The sequence below is a fragment of the Sus scrofa genome, chromosome 1 (genome assembly GCF_000003025.6).
Source record: "Sus scrofa isolate TJ Tabasco breed Duroc chromosome 1, Sscrofa11.1, whole genome shotgun sequence".
Lineage (NCBI taxonomy): Eukaryota > Metazoa > Chordata > Mammalia > Artiodactyla > Suidae > Sus > Sus scrofa.
In genome coordinates this window covers 170,351,341-170,369,191 of record NC_010443.5, presented here as the reverse complement: position 1 = coordinate 170,369,191, position 17,851 = coordinate 170,351,341, and the positions used below count along the sequence as shown (strand labels likewise).

The following is a 17,851-nucleotide window of genomic DNA, read 5'->3' as shown; positions in this document are numbered from 1 at the left end:
AACCTCTTCCTCCCAATTTATTGGTACTCAAGAAGAAAAGGAGGACTGATTTTCCTGTTTTCACTAGTGGAAATTTATGGAGATAAAAATGTATGCTCTTAAAGACACAGAGATTAAGGCTGATTCCTGAACTGCTGATTGACCGTTGTGGGCCTGGCTGAGCTGAGTTTGCATAGCTGTTTTTATAAAAACAGGTGAATACTCACATTTGCTATGTCTGTCCCTAGTTTTTAAACAACCTCCCAAAAAACTTCTGAGTCCCTGGAACAAAAAGCCCAGCCAATGCATGAGCAGAATTAGTATTAGTACAGTAGAACTACTGAGTGTTGACTACATAAGCGCTGTCTCAGCAGTATAATCCATAAAGAATGCAGGCTGCACAATCTGCAGAAGCATGAATTATGCTATAGGAGAAAAATATTTTTGAAGTTATAATGTGGTGCTTGTAGCAGGGCTGGTAGATGGAAAAGCTTATGAACAGATAATGTTTCTCTTTCACAAAGAAATCTGTATAATGAAAGATACTGTGGCATAATACTACATCAAACTCTTAATACTCTGATGACTATCCTATCATAGATTAAACAAATATCTTTAACAGATTTTTATCCCTGCCTTTGCTTCATACGTTTACAGAAAACAAGCTGAGGCTTCTTCACTCTTCTTACTGAAAGTGAAGATCTTTATATATCTAAGAGAAAGAAAACCAACAATAGCAAAATAAATAGAATTAGTTCCTTCATTAGAAACGTCTGTTGTCATAATCTCAAAGTACAATATTCTGCACCATATACACATTCAAGTTTCCAAAGGAATCTATAATCTCCCCAATGGGCTGGTTTAAATGACAACAGCATTTATAAAGTACCTACTATGTACTGGGATCTCTACATATATGCATCTCTCAACTTCACAGTAGCCCTTTAAAGTGAAATTGTTACTACCATTTTAAAAATGAGGAACTGAGACTCACAGAAATTAAGCAATTTTTTCCAAGATAACAAAACAAGTAAGTTAAGGAATAGGTATTAATTTTTCTAGTTCTAAAATTCATCAACTTATCAACATACTATGTTGATTTTCAAAGTAACCCGTTTGGGGAAGAAATGAGATCTCAGGATTGTTAAAGCCAATCCAGGCTATATATGGCATTTCCCAACATGGTCATCTACACGGTTGCCCACACAATAATTATCCAGCAATGTTAGCATCTATACATTGGCAGAAAAATCAGAGTAGGCTAATGGCATTGCATCACTGTCAACTCTTCCACCATGATATATTTTTCAGTTCTTACTGAAAATAAATAAAAGCAATAGCAATATATTGAAACATTCTTTATATCACAAAAGTGTTAAGTATGGACCTTTATATGAACATAATAAGGTTCTTAATCTTTGAACTTAGATTAAGACTCATGAAATTAATTCTTTCTAAATGGAGAAGTTTTAACCCTGAACCACTATAAATGTATCCTTTATTAGACACTGAAAGCTGTGTTGTATAATCCGTTTCCTTCTTTGCTTGGCTGCCTGGAACCTAAGAACTAAAGGTCCTTAATTCAACTATGTCAGCTTCTTCAATTTAGGTTTTCTAGTATAGCACTTTCCTCCTACAATGAGATTATGAGTTTGTAATGAACTACCAGGATGTTCATTCATGTTCCCTAGGCCTCCCTTCTGGCCCATTGGTTAAAAAATACTATGCTGGAAGAACACTTCCCCCCTAAATAATAACATGCTAATTGGGGGCAGTCATTGAGGAGTTATACTTTCTAAATGCTTCCAGATGAGCCTAATGTTCAGCCAGGACCTAGAACTTTTAGCACAGCTCTCTCAGCTCATATCAAGAGTTAAAGAGAATGCACCAGAATTGCTGTAGGAATGCTGTCAACTGAAAAAAAAAAAAAAAAAAGCCCACTGTGTGGGAGTTCCTGTTGTAGTTCAGTGGGTTATGTACCTGACCAGTATGCATGAGGAGGTGGGTTAGATCCCTGGCCTTGTTCAGTGGATTAATGATCCAGTGTTGCTGTGAGCTGTGGTGTAGGTCACAGACATGGCTTGGATCTGGCATTGCCGTGGCTAAGGTGTAGGCCAGCAGCTTCAGTACCAGTTCAACCCCTAGCTTGGGAACTCCCATATGCCACAGGTATAGCCCTAAAAGGAAAAAACAAAAACAAAGCCCACTGTGTGGCAAACCATCTTGTCTCATTTCTTCCTAAAAATATGTTCCAGAAAATTCTAAAGCTCAATCTACACCATCCTGTTATACAGCACTAGCATCTAGATAACAAAAGGGTGAAGCAGAGTGTAGAGCATCATCAATTTCCCCTGATACTCATCTTGCTACAGAGGAGGAGGGGTCATTCAATTCACCCCCTCAGCCAGGGCCAGAGAAGAGGCACTTGCACACTTTCCTACCATCTTCTGTGAAGGAAGTGGTGGCATTTTTCTTGATTTGCTAAGTCATTTGCTGAGTCACTAAAGCTGCCAGGAAAGAGGAACCACACAAGTGCAAGAAAGCAAAGCTGAGAGCAGGCATGGCTAAGATTTATGAGAGTCTCTTCAACCAAGAGGAAGTAGTGTGGGCGCTCAACAGCACATGAGGACCCTAGAAGCAAAAGTTCTCATCTTTCTAATCTTTGTTAACAAGACAATTGGAACTGTGCACACAGAACTGGACAGAGCCCCCAGGAGTTCAATATCTACATTGCAGGTGAGAGTCAGATTATGGACTCTGATCACTCAGAGAATCAATAACCAGTTTCTCACAAGTGCAGTAGTGACCAAGAATGAATAGCAGACTCACTTCCTACTGATTTGCGGCCACATGCGTGCAGATGTCCAGAGCCACCACCCCAAGAGCAGACAATCACAGTCCAGTCATACATCATCAGTCCAGGGCAAGGATGGGAAATCAGGCCCAGGAAGAAAGGGACACTATAAGAAAGTACATTTGAACCTCATGGATTTACACCCTCAAAAAACTCCCCCTTATAGACTACACTGAAGTTGAGACCAATCATAAAAATTGGAAAGTGGTTATGATTTGGCTACCAAAAAAACAATCACAGGATTGGGCCAATACTTAAACTGAAATGAAATAAAATATAAGCTCTCTTCTTAAGGAAGCTTAGGTGCTTCAAGACCAAGTATAGTTTGAGAAGAGTTTCAAATAAGAATGCTTACATCTGCACTTTACGTAGGTGGTGACAATTCTACCAAGCTTTGCCATAATTGTAACATTCTCCTTTGCCAAAAGGTAAACTGAGGCATATTAAAAATTTTAAGAGTTTGAGCAAAAATCAATTTGAATCAGGCAGCATCCAATCTAGCAGAGGAAACTGTACAAAATGAAAGACTTTTATAGGCAGAAGGGAGCAGGAACAAGGAAGTTATACTAGGCCAAAAAGCAGGTTGATTATCACAAAGTTAGTTTCCTTTAGGGGATGGCAGGAGTCTATCAGGCAGATTACTATTACTGTTGCCAGAATTCAGCCTCTGTCTGCCAGTGCTGAAATGACATGCAGAGACAGAGTTTTGGGTAAAGAAGAAAAAAATTAGCTTTATTGCTTTGCCAGGCAAAGGAGGGTCACAGCAGGCTAATACCTTAAAGACTGTTGCCCCCCATTAGCAAGACGTGGGAGGAGTTTTACAGTAAAAAGGAGAAAAACAGGTTTTCAGATAGGAATCATGATTGGAACAACATGAATTATTCTTTCTTTTGGGGAATCTTAGTCATCAAAGCTGAAGTCAAGGAGATCTTGGTATGATCATGATGGTCTTCTGGGCTATTGCCTAGAATAACAGTACTGGCAAAAAGGGCATATTGATCAGAGATTAGAACAAACTAGCGTAAATTCCTGAAAAACATCAAGTGCAAATAATCTTTAACCCACAGGCAATTATGCTCAGGGTGCCTAATCTTTAGCTTATGTCTTTGTGTTTAGCATGCAATTAACTCAGGGAGAAGGACAAGGTAGGACTCTAAGCTGTTCAATGCTGAAGTATTCATTTCTAAAAGAAGCGCAAGGAATATACCTTTTCTCTTAGGTGTATAAGATGCCTATATTATTACATGTATTCCTTGAGAGGGAACCAGAATACTTCCCCAAGGCTGTACTATTGTTGCTTGACTGTTTCTCCCTTCCCTGATCAGCAACTGTCTGAACCTGTCCCTAGGAATTCAGGGAAGGTTCATGGTGGCTGAATGAGGCCCATTTGCTAAGAATAAGAAATGAGGGACACAGAAAGGCTTTTGTGCCCAGGAGCCCCACAGAGCCATGTTCAGCTTCAGTACTGATCCAGTAATTCCTGAATGACTGGCTTAAAGTTCCATTTGTGGAAGAGCTAAAACTATAATTAAATTACCTCAGTTTGGTGATGGGGGACTTAACATAAGCCAACTCCATTTTGGACCTGTTGTCTTGTTATTAATATGCTACAAAATGTGAGGCTCTTTTCTTATTACTCATGTTTTAGGAGTTTGGATTTAGTTTTTATTACCTTTTAACTGAAAGCTGTTTCAAATGACTTTCAGAAGGTCATGATATATAAACAACATCCTGACATTTATTTTGATCATCAAAGATAAATATGGTCTATGACCAGAAAGCACCTATTGAATGTTTCAATCTACACAGTACAAAGTTATGCTATTTTGCTATAACTTGGGATCTTATATATAGTAAGACACTATATTTATCTTTGAAGTTCTTGAGTTATTATACTCAAATATCAAGCATTCGCCATATTTATTTAAATGAGTGGGTGTGGCTGGACACCAATAAAATTTGTTTATTGACATTGATATTTGAATTGAAAAAACTTGTGTGTTCAGGTTTTAACAGTAGAGAATATAAAAATATAAAACATAAGTAGAAGACAGGGAAAATCTTGCCCCCCTCCCCCCACCACCATCTATACTGTGGTTTTCTAAGCCTTGTGAGTTGGTTCAGATCTCCTACTGTCTTTGGTGCTAGTTTGCAAACTGGAGGTGAAATAGACTATTGCGAAGATTAAATGGATATCTACAAAGTGACTACCCTGGTGACTGGCATACAGTAGGTACTCAGAATAAGACAGCTACAATTGTTACCTGTCAGAAAAGATCTCTTTCCCCAAAAGTCATAGGGATAGGGCTGGAAAATACCTAGATTAAAATGCAAATGTGAGGCCTTAATTATTCAAATGTTCCCTGGAAGTCAATTATATTTCCATTAAGAGGCAAATGTGCATTGGAATTCCTGCAGGGGTACATTACAAAGAGGAATGGGCTTCAGAGTGCAGAGCAGAGCAGGGAATCCTTGTGACCAAATAATAAGAATGAGGAGAAGGGGTATGAGTGGGTGCTGTACTAAAATGGTGTGTGTTTGTTTGTTTGTTTGTCTTTTTGGCATTTCTCGGGCCACTCCTGCGGCATATGGAGGTTCCCAGGCTAGGAGTTGAATCGGAGCTGTAGCTGCTAGCCTACGCCAGAGCCACAGCAATGCGGGATCCGAGCCACGTCTGCAACCTACACCACAGCTCATGGCAATGCCGGATCCTTAACCCACTGAGCAAGGCCAGGGATTGAACCTGCAACCTCATGGTTCCTAGTTGGATTCGTTAACCATTGAGCCATGACGGGAACTCCCTAAAACGGTGTGTGTTTTGATTAGGGGAAAAAAAAAAATAGTGTTAAGTAGAAACTTCTAGAGATGTGCTCCAACAATCTGGGAGTTAATAGGGGATAGAGAGGCAGAGAAAATCTAGTCCTCCTACAGGGAATTAGTTCCTTTTGGAATATGGGAAGATGTTGGCTGACTTGGAGGGGAGACCAAGAAGTCAGCCTGGTTATCACCATAATCCAAAAGGGTAAATTAGAACCACCATCAACAAAATCTCAGACCCCTAGAGAAAGAAACAAAGTAGGTTGAGGGTGAAATATTTAGTTTCTTAGGAAATACCATAACAAAATTACCACAAACTTGGAGACTTAAAAGAAATTTATGGAGTTCCCATCGTGGCGCAGTGGTTAACGAATCCGACTAGGAACCATGAGGTTGCGGGTTCGGTCCCTGCCCTTGCTCAGTGGGTTAATGATCCGGCGTTGCCGTGAGCTGTGGTGTAGGTTGCAGACGCGGCTCGGATCCCGCGTTGCTGTGGCTCTGGCGTAGGCCGGTGGCTACAGCTACGATTCGACCCCTAGCCTGGGAACCTCCATATGCCGCGGGAGCGGCCCAAGAAATAGCAACAACAACAACAACAACAACAAAAATAAAAAAAATAAAAAAAATAAATAAAAAAAAGAAATTTATTCACCCAGTTCTGATGGTGAAAATCCAAAATTAAGGTGTCGGCAGGGAGGCACTACCTGAGGATACTCTGGGGGAGAATCCGTCCTGGCTTCTTTTAGCTTCTGGTGGATGTCTACATTCCCTGGCTTCTGGCCACATTGCTCCAAACTCTGCTTCTCTTTTCACATTGCATTCTCCTCTATGTCTGGCTGCTTCTGTCTCTTATGAAGACCCTCATAATTGGATTTAGGGCCCATCTGAGTAATGCAGGATAATCTCGCCTAAAGATCCTTTCAAGACTCTTTTTCTAAGTAAAGAAATAGTCACAGCTTTCAGAGATGTGGAGAGAAACATATCTTTGAGAAAGCCAGAATTTAAACCATTACAGTCTATCCTCTGACCCACCACCCCACATCGAATTCCTGTCTGTGCCATGAAAAGAAAAAAAAAAAAAAAAAAAAGCATTCAGCTCTTCCCAATATCCCTCCCAAATGTGGACCTATTACAGCATCAACTTAAGTACAAAATTACATCTAAATATCATGAATTTAGAAGTCTCAATGTCATCATCTAAATCAGGTGATGTGCGACTGTAAATATGATTCATCCTGGGGCAAAATCATTCTCTATCTGTGGACCTATGACATTGAAAAGCAAGTTACCCACTCTCAAAATACAATGATAGCAAAGTCAGAGGGTGGCCAGCGCCAGCACGGTGCGTGAAGAGAGGCCTTGCAGAGCGCGGAGGTGCTGCCATGGCTTCCAGCAGGGTCAGTGCGAACCCTGCGGGCTTGGCAAATGAGGCTCCCGAAGTTCCAGACAACGTGGGAGATTAGCTTTGGGGCATCTACCACTTCAGCACGAATAGAAATAACTTCCGGAGGAACCTCATTCTCAATTTGGGACTCTTCCCTGTAGGTGTTTGGCTGGCCAGGAATTTGAGTGACATTGACCTAATGACACCTCAGACAGGGGTGTAGCCATAAAGGCACACGGAACCCCTGTGCTGTACTCGAACCTTCCAAAAACAGAGTGTCCAATCTGTGACCATCACAAGACTTGCCCTGATGGCAGCTGACATTTGATTCGGATGGGCACCTTTTCTTCCCTGCTTGATTTCCTTTTCTTGGCTAAGTCCACTCAGAATACGCTCCTCTGGTCAGCAGGCAGGCTTCAGCTAAAGTGCTGCCCTCTGTTCTGTCAAGTTTTAAACATAGGCTTTATCTTTGCTCTTGTCCTAAGGAATAATCTAATGGTGTTTTAACAAATATTTGAAATAAAGACTGTACACAAAGACCAAAAAAAAGAAAAAGAAAAAAAAAAAAAGGAAGAAAAGTCATAGAGTAACAGTGTTAGACATTTTCATTCTAATAGGGAGAAATTGGAAGCAATAAAGGGGTTACCTATCCCTCCAAAAGTCTGAAATGCAGCAGGGGAAATTTCATTAGATTTCAAGGCTTAAGAAAAACCCTCTGTTACTCAAGGCTCCACTTGGCATCCACTCAAGGCCTGCAGCTCTACCATTTGGGCTCACAGCTTCTAGATGGGTCTCTGCAGGAGCTTTGTAGGCTGCTCAACATGAATCTTCTGCCTCTGACTGTGCGATCACTGCTCTGCCCTTGGAGTTCTCCTCCTTTTCTTGAAGGATACCACATGTTTGCAGGTAAGTAACTCTTTCAACCTTTCCCTGTCTACAGATGCCCAGGAGTTCAACAGCTTTCCCTCATTTTATCCTGTCCCTGTTCCTTTTAGTCCAAGTTTGCGATGTGTCTGCTGGTATATTACTCTCACAAATGTGGTGGGTCTCATGTACATATCAAGAGGACTCATGTCACTATAGATGAGTGGGTCCTCTGCACATCTTCTCTGGATAACTTCACCTCTGTTCCTGGCTTCTGCTGAGATTGTCATGTGCATCTGTGAGTGACAGGTAATCTCTTCAACCAAAAGGTGCTCCAGCCCCACCTTTGGTGTCTCTCCAGAGCATGCAACCCTAACAGCAAATCTGCTAACATTAGCATCTTGTGCTATCTGAATAGGATGCAAATTTCTCAAATCATCAAGTGCTGATTTCTTTTGCCTTAACCATTCCTTCCTCAATTGCTCTCTTTCCTCTTGCATTTTACTATAATCAGAAAAAAAGAAACCAGGCCGCATCTTCCACAGTTCACTTAGAAATCTCCTCAGCTAAATATCCAAGGCCTGTACCTACAAGTTCTATTCTCCATGTATATAACAATCATATTTCCTCTATTTTACAGTAACATGTTCTTTGTTTCATTCTGAGTCTTTACCAGAAATACTCTTAACATTCATATTACTATCAACACTATGCTCTTGACAGTGTATGTGTCTCTAAGATGACAGACGTTTTCTTATTTGTGGTCTTCCTTCTGAGAGCTCACTAGAATCTAGGCTTTTTCTATCAGGCACCTCAAAATTCTCACAGCCTCTGCCCATTAGTGAATTCTAAAAATTCTGCCACACTTTTGAGGTCTTATTACAGCCACCCCTGCTTCCCAGTCCCAAAATCTCTATTAGTTTCCTATGAATGCTAAAACAAATGATCACCAATTTGATAAATTCAAGCAACCTAATTTTATTCTTTCACAGTTTCGGAGGCCAAAGTCCAAAGTTAAGTTTACAAGAAAGGCACTCTCCTTCTGAAAGCTCTATGGGAAAATACGTCTTGCTTTGTCCAGCTTATGGTGGTTTTCAACATCCTTAGCTTCCTTGGCTTGTGGCCACAGTACTTCTATCTCTGCACCATCTTCACATTGCCTCCTCTTCTGCCTATGAGATCCCCCTTGTGTGTCTGTAATAAGTGGACTTATGTACATATAAGTGTACTGATTGGAATACCCAGAAAAACCATAACCCTTAGGTCAGGTCCTAGAAAAAAAGTGAGGGGAAGGAATGGGACTTATCAATGAGACAGCAAATGCTTTGTTAAGATAGGTCAGTGTTCAGCTACCTAGACAGCTGAGCAGCAAGAAAAGAGTGCTTGTGCTTTACTCTAATGTATTCTGTCTTCATTTGATCACTGCTGGTACCACAGACCATAGCACAATTCAGCAGTGCACTTTAACCAACATGGATGTCTAACACGTGGACATCAGAAAGGGTGAGAGGGAAAAGAGGACCACAAAGAAGCAGCCAACTGGACTGAACAGAAGAAAAGTCTGTAACTTAGGGGAATATGTAATGAGTCAGTGCAGCCCCTAGCCTCGTGCCTTGGAATGGCAGCAAAATAAAAAAAAAAAAAAGTGCTAGGAGATTTTCAAAGATGTAAAGAAAAGGAATCCACCTGGGTTGAGAGTCCTCTTTTCATTATGTCCTCTTTTCATTAAACCATCTTCAGTTCCTAGATGAGCAGCTTTCACTTAAAGCTCTCTGAACTAGAACTATGCCCAAACATATTACCTGCCCAGTTAAAGTCCTGCCTTCTGGCAGATTACTGTACTTAACTGCCCAGCTTCTCAAGGGGCTATGTTTCTCCAGTTTTCTAAAATCAGATGTTTCTGATTCTTATACCATATTCCATGCCTATCTAATCCATGACCTCTGTTTCTTTACTGGAAGTTGGAGAACATTATTTTCAGAGGAGGAAAACCAATAAACTAGAAGATTTAACAAGAAAATTAATATTTAAATGACCTTGAAGCTCATAAATAAATGTCTTTTTAAAATGAAAGAAAGAGCTTTCTCCTAGGTCCCTGAAATTCCAGTTTAGTGTAGGTTTTTATGGTCAATTTATAAAGCTCCTAAAATAGAATTTACCAAGAAAGCAATAGAACACAAACCCAATTAAGGAAACACAGTCCTCTCCCTTAGTATGTAAAGCAAGTACATCAAAAGGCAACTCTACAGCAAGATGTAGGAGCAAGGTCCTATCTTTCGAAGGCTAAATTAAGATAAATTTCAAAAGCTCTCTCCTTAACACCTTACTAAAGAAAATTGCATTTTTTACTATATTTACTAAAGTTGCTGTGCTTCCTGCCTTTAATGACCAACCTCTTTGACCAGGGTCTGCTGAAATCTCATAAAGATGAACTTCACTTACAAGCACAGCACAATGTCCAGGTTGCATAAGCTGACTGACCACAGGGTCTAGCGCCTAGATGAGGAGGCCACCCCTGTTTTAGCTCTGTTTTAGAACTGCCCTTGATGAAACTGACCAAAGAGTATTATTTTCTTTAACATCCCTCTTTTCATCATCTATACTTTTTTCAAAGCATATAGAAAGAAGATCAAAAGAGCTGAAGCTTCTGTCTGAATTATCCTGAGCACACTGAATGACCCTGACTAACTGGTTCTTAATATTTCTGCTGGCTTAGCACCAAACGGGCACTACCTCTCTGTAGAAGCAGCCCCACAGGCTCTGAGGAAAGTAAGTGGGTGTCCTAGTGGGTATTCTATCATCTGAAAACTTAACAAAATTCAGTTTTGGTTTTGTGGGGGGTGGGGTGGTGTTTTTTGTTTTTTTTGTCTTTTGTCCTTTTAGGACCGCATCAGCGGCATATAGGCTCCCAGGCTAGGGGTCCAATCAGAGCTGCTGCCGCCAGTCTATGCCACAGCCACAGCAACGCCAGATCCAAGCCGCATATGTGACCTACACCACAGCTCACCTCAACGCTGGATCCCCAACCCACTGAGAGAGGCTAGGGATCAAACCCGCAACCCCATGGTTCCCAATCCGACTGTCTCCACTGAGCCATGACAGGAACTCCCAGATTCAATTTTAAAGGATCATGTGTGCAAGATAAGGTTAAGACTGCTGTCATTATAGAAGGAGACTCAGATTCTGAAAAGCCTCTGAGTATAGAATCAGAAGCCTTTATCAGAGTTCTTATACTTAACACCCTGAGCCGATAGATATGCCTACAAATTGTCAAATATTTGCTATCAGTTTAAATCTGGTGAATTATTTCAAATCTCTCCCATCATTTCTTGTCTGTCACTGCTCCCTTGTTTTCACCTATTGCTCTATGCTAGTGGGCTCTGGAATATAGCCGATCTTACCAATCCCTTCCATTAATTTATTTCACACTGTTTGTTTTTAAGGCTACCCAAAGTAGAACTAACAGTGAGTACAAAGCTATCACCAGTGAAAGAGTAATAATAAAATTATAAACAGTGACAGGGTAATGAAGACATTTAGATTGTCTATTTTAAATTTTCCTTAGTTGCCATTTTTAAGTATCTTTTTTATAACTTAGTTATCATAACTAAATTTTCTACTGGTCTATACAGAATAGATTTTCATTGTGTCCTACTGCCAACCTATTTTCTATCAATCCATGTCCTTTCTGAGGTTGCTTCCTTTGAAAACCACCCAAAACATACAAAAAAAATTTAAGGTGTTTTTAAAAGTGTTTCTTTACTGCAGAAAAAAAAAAATTATAATCAACTACACAGTTTTTCCAAATAGCTATTTTAATAATATGTTAACTAAGTGCATATATTAGAGTTATACCATTGCCTGCGAAGATAAATGAGCTTTGTTTTAGTGAGAAGATCCGGAAAAGTAAAGGACTGAACTTGGGAAAAGAATGTTTCTATACCCTTGTCCTTTTATCTTCCCTGCACTTAAATAATTTGAGAATCTTGTTAGGCGATTGTGAAATATAAATGTAAGTGGACTGTTGAAATGGAAAGCTTGAAGAAACATGGGGTTCATCATGACCTGAGGGTGGAACAAAACAAGGAGAACGTTGTTGTTGTAAGGCGTAGCTCATCTCCCTTCTGTATTTTCTTCCTGTGATCGGATTTAAATGAGTAAAGTACCTTCAGTGAAGAGTGTGACTGTTCTCCACACAGAAATCAGAGAATTTATTGTTCCCAACTGTTTATCAGAGTAATCATTATAACCCAGTAACTAACGGAACTTCCTTGACCTATCCAGAGAATACAGCCACATATTTATAATTCTGAAGTCATTTTGGTGATTAGACTCAAGTGATAGTGAACACATATTTCCAACACCATCTTCCACATGAAATGCAGTATTACCTAAACCCCGAGTTCACTGGCCTACAAGAAGAACATATCCTTTGAACTCACATTTAAGCATGGGACTGCATGTATTTAATCAACTTCTGGACAACAATGAAGTTGGGAATGGAATTCTAGATTCTAAGCCACAATTTGTATTTCAAAGATCAGCTTAACAACAATGACCAAGTCTGACCAACTAAACTTTGTAAACATTGTTAAGGATAAAGATAATATCTAGTGTATTTGGCCTCTAGCAAATGCTGAGACAAACAGCTAAGAGTTTTATTTTTCTCCCTACAGCCAAATTCATATTCCACTCTCAGGTTTCTTCTGTGTCTACACAACAGAGTATCTTCTGTGGCCTTCTAGAAAGTCACATATTGTTTCTACAAAGGCTAAAAGGTTTTTTTGAGCTGCCCCAGGTGAAGGAACAGTACAATAATCCATTTAATTCTCCCAAAGTCACAGCCTCCTCGTGCCTTCTTATTCATCTGTTTACTTCCTGTGCTTACTTTCTGGATAAAATAGAAAGTCCTTGCACAAAATGAACTGTAAATTTGAAATATAAAATCTCAACAGTTAGTGGTTTCTAAGTATTTAACTAATATCTTCTAATATTTTATCAATGTAGACAAGAGGAAAATGGGAGATTAATTACATGTCCATCACACAAAAGTCCCTGGAGAATACTCGACATTTAAAACAAGGTACAGACTAAATAAATTATTATTATAAGATAAAATAGAGAATGATAGTAGTGTATTTCACAGGCAAAGCATAGAAAATGTGGAATACTTCAGATAAATATATTTTGGAACAGACTATATGACTAGGAAGTACAATATCTGATTTCATGTCAATGGAGCTTTTCCTGTTTTTAATTCTATACTTCTTCACTGAGACAACTTAAATGTATAAATATATCAACCAAAGAAGGAGACAAAAAGCATAATCCCTTTTTCAAAAGAAGACTCATCTTGCATTAAGATGACATTTCATGATTTCCCAAGAAATGTCTATTTAACTTGTATATATATACACACACATATATATTTATGTTATTTGCTTTTTCTTAGGGCCACATCTGTGGAATATGGAAGTTGTGGGCTATGAGTTGAACCAGAGCCGTAGCTGCCAGCCTACTACACCACAGCCACAGCCACAAGGGATGTGAGCACATCTATAACCTACACCAGAGCACGTGGCACTACCAGATCCTTAACCCACTGAGGAAGACCAAGGATTGAACCCACATCCTCATGAATACTAGTCAGGTTTGTTTCCACTGAGCCACAATGGGAATTCCCTTACATTTTGAAATAATGATTTTTCCCCTGTATTAAACAGTAATAAAGTGTTCTAATTAACTTTGAACCCAAAGGAGGAAAACAGGAGAAAAGCGATATTGAATGAAAATAACCACTTCATCTTCTGATTCAAGCAAGAGTCAAACGTGAGACACAATCTCAAAGTTTGTCTAAGATTCCTTAGTAAGTGCTAAGAGCAAGCCAATTGTGATCAGATTCAATCTAAACATAATAATGACTATGGAAAAAAGCTGCTGTGAAGGAAAAATGATGAAAATGTCATTCCAAGAGAAAGTTTATAATTTTCAGAGTAGCTCAGAGGTAAACAGTTTATGCCTACAAATTTCTAATGGTTATGAGAAATAAAAGTTCTTCTTAAAATTGAACAATATTACATAATTTGCCTTTTCCAATTGACTCAAACCATCTCTTTATTAACCTAGTTTTATTTTTATCTAATTGTTTACATTTGAATGGAAAAGCTTTATGGTGCAGAGAAAGGTGCAATTGTTACAAATGGAGGTGTTATTCTTCATTTCAGAGTTATTCTTAAATGTTCACAGAAAAAAAAATGGATATTGAATGTTTTGTCACACCTTTACTGGCCAATTGCATAATGCCTCTTGTACATTTCATCAAAAGATGAGCATTTAATGGTATGTATCAAAGACAAATTCCTTCAGCTTGGAGTTAAAAAAATCCATCATAACTACAATGATGCCACCAAGTGGCAAAAAGTGTGATCTCTTAAAACCTCATATCTGTGTAGCATGTCCTGAAAGCTACTGTAAGAAAATTTATATTTCAAAGGCCAAATTTAATCAGTGAAATTTCTTTATTTATAAGAGCTTGTTGTCACATGCTTTGGTTTATTTTATGACTTTTTGTTTAATTCACAAGTCTTCTCCAAATTCATTTGCAATGTGTCTTTCCCTTATTCATTCAGCATTTACTGGACTCTCAACTCTGTTAGTCACAGGGACTAAGCTCTAGAAGCACAGGAATTTGTAGGACAAACAGTGTCTCTGCCTTCATTATGTGTTGAGTCTCACAACTTTTTCAACAAATGCTCTGATGTCTAGCTTAAATTTAAAAATCTTTTTAGAGCTACAAAACCTGGTTCTGTGAAAGATTTAAAGCATCAAAAGCATCTTTGCATTCAGTTCAAGCATTCATATATATTAAAGCACTTCTTATTGTTATCTGCAACCTTCTGGAGAATTGCATAGCTGTCCTTTTATCAACACCAATTAACCACTATTTATTTTTTGTATGCTATTAGGCAATTAAAGGTGCACAGGATGATATGCTTTTTTAAAATAGTCTGTTGCCACCTAAATGACATTTCAAAGGAGTATCAATTTTAGGAGAGTAGCAAAAATAGGTCATTTTAGCAAAGGAAATTCTTCCATAAGTGGATCTAACTGAACGCACATCTATTATTTTACATATCAGAATAACTGAATTTTGGCACTCAGTGAATTTTTTCTTTAATTTAAAACCCTGTTGCTACTACTAGAGTGTCATTATAGGAAACTTTAAATACCACCATTAATCATCTGAAGTTCAAAAAAATGGTAGCAACAAAATAGAATCAAGGATCAAGACAACACCATAAAGCTGTAGTCATGAAACAGTATTTCTGGCATAAAAACAAACAAGTAGACCAGTGGAACGGAATTGAGAGCCCAGAAAATAAACCCAAACTAATATTTGACAAGTGAGCCAAGAATATGCAAATGGAGATAAGACAGTCCTTTCAATAAATAGTGCTGGGATAACTGGATATTCACATGTAAAAGAATGAAACTGGACTTATATCTTATGCCATTCAGAAAAATTAACTCAAAATGGGTTAAAGGCTTTAACTTCACAACTAGGATAACATTCAACTAAAAACTTCTACACAGCAAAGGAAATCATTAACAAAATGAAAAGGCAATCTACTGAATGGAAGAAAATATTTGCAAATCATATACCTGATAGAAATGGGCAAATAACTTGAGCAGATATTGTTTCAAAAAAATACACAAAAGGCCAAGAGGTACATGAAAAGATGCTAAACATCACTAGTCATTAGAGAAATGCAAATTAAAGCCACGATGAGATATCACCTCACTCATGTTAAAATGGCTATAATCAAAAAGACAAAAGACAACTAATGCTGATGTGGATATGCAGAAAAGTGAACATTTATACAGCATTGGTAGGACTGTTAATTGGTACAGCCACTATGTAAAATAGTATGGAGGAACCTCAAAAAATTAAAATTAGAATTACCATATGGTCCAGCAATTTCACTTCTGGGACTATATCAAAAGGAATCAAAAATGCTAACCTGAAAAGACATCCGTATCCCATGTTCATAGCAGCATTATTTACAATAGCCAAGACATGGAAACAGCCTAATGTCTACTGATGGATAAATGGATAAAGATGTGGTATATACCACACACACACACACAAACACACACACACAGGAATATTATTCAGCCATTAAAAAAACAAAGAAATCATCCCATTTCCAGCAACATAGGTGTACACTGAAGGCATAATGCTAAATGAAAAAAAAAAAAAAAAGAGAGAGAGAGAGAAGACAAATACCATATAATCTCACTTACATGTGGAATTTCTTTTAAAAAATTCATAGAGGAGTTCCCGTCGTGGCGCAGTGGTTAACGAATCCGACTAGGAACCATGAGGTTGCGGGTTCGGTCCCTGGCCTTGCTCAGTGGGTTAACGATCCGGCGTTGCCATGAGCTGTGGTGTAGGTTGCAGACGCGGCTCGGATCCCGCGTTGCTGTGGCTCTGGCGTAGGCCGGTGGCTACAGCTCCGATTCGACCCCTAGCCTGGGAACCTCCATATGCCACGGAAGCGGCCCAAGAAATAGCAATAAATAAATAAATAAATAAATAAATAAATAAATAAAAATAAAAAATTCATAGAAAAAGAGGTCAGACAGACATAGACTTGTAGTTACAAGATGCAAAGCCAAGGCAGAAGTTGGGGGAAGAGGAAATTGATGAAAGGTGCTCAAAAGGTATAAACTTTCAGTTATAAGGTAAGTAAGTACTAGGGATGTAACAGAGGACATGATGACTACAGCTAAGACTGCTCTATGATATATATGAACCTTGTTAAGAGAGTAAATCGTAGGAGTTATCACACGTGGAAAAATTTCTTCTTTTTTCCTTTTGTTTTTCTTTTATTTTTATTGTATCTATTGAGAAGATGGATGTTAGCTGAACCTGTTATGGTAATCATTTCACAATATATATAAATCAAATCATCATGCCATATATCTTAAACTTATACTACATATATAACAATTATTTCTCAAGACTGGAATAAAAGGGCCAAGCCAAAATGCATTTACCTTAAAACTCACAACCTTGAGAGACATGGATGGAGTGCTCCCTGCCAATTAATTCTCAGAAAGCTTTCTGAAAATAATTCATTTTCAAATTACCAAAATGGTTAAAGGAAAAGCCCCCTCCCACAAGATCACTGCATGACAATGACAAAATTAAATGCTATAAATAACACACTGTTATAAATAAACACAAAGATACTAGGACAAGAAACTTAAACTTCATTTTCTAAAATACCCCCTGGATTATAGGAAAACTTGTCTTATCACAAAGATACCATGGAGTATGTATTTCATGAGGGTAAGAGTAGATGTTAGAATAGAGATCCTTAAACAACTGATATTTTACCAAATCTATATGCAAATTAGGTTGTACAAACAAAAGCATATATATATATGTATATATATACATGTATATCTTTATATAACCAGAAAACTAAATAATGAAACTACCTCCTTTCCATCTCACTTTTTTCCCATCATTATTGCAAAATTTCTTTTAATCATTTAGGATTAAAATGAAGGAACCAGCCTTGACTTCTTCTTCTTTACCTTCTAGATTTTATCTGTTCTGAGTTCTTTTTATTTACTCTAGAATTGCTTGAGAATTAGTTGCTAAAAACATAAGCTACAGAGCCACACAACCCAGGTTCAAATGCTATCCCCACTGCTCTTACCTCTGTAACTTGAATAACTTACTATATGTTTTAGTGTCCTTGCCTATAAAATGAGGATAGGAATATTTCTCTCATAGAGTTGTAAGGATTCAATCAGTGAATATGACAGAAGTGCTCAGGACAGTGTCTACCACACAATAAGATTTGTAGAAACACTGGCTCCGATGACTATTTCTTAGGTTTCTTCTCCTTAATATTGCTTACCTTCCCCCAAGTCTACCT

General features: G+C 38.3%; 1 long non-coding RNA gene and 1 pseudogene across 3 annotated transcripts in view; one reads left to right on the top strand and one right to left on the bottom strand.

Annotated features, from left to right (window-relative positions):
* Window positions 1-17,851, bottom strand: part of LOC102162695 — a 706,046-nt gene that overhangs the window by 252,654 nt on the left and 435,541 nt on the right. The gene's annotated exons all lie outside the window — the stretch shown is intronic.
* Window positions 6,236-10,825, top strand: LOC110256861 (annotated as a pseudogene).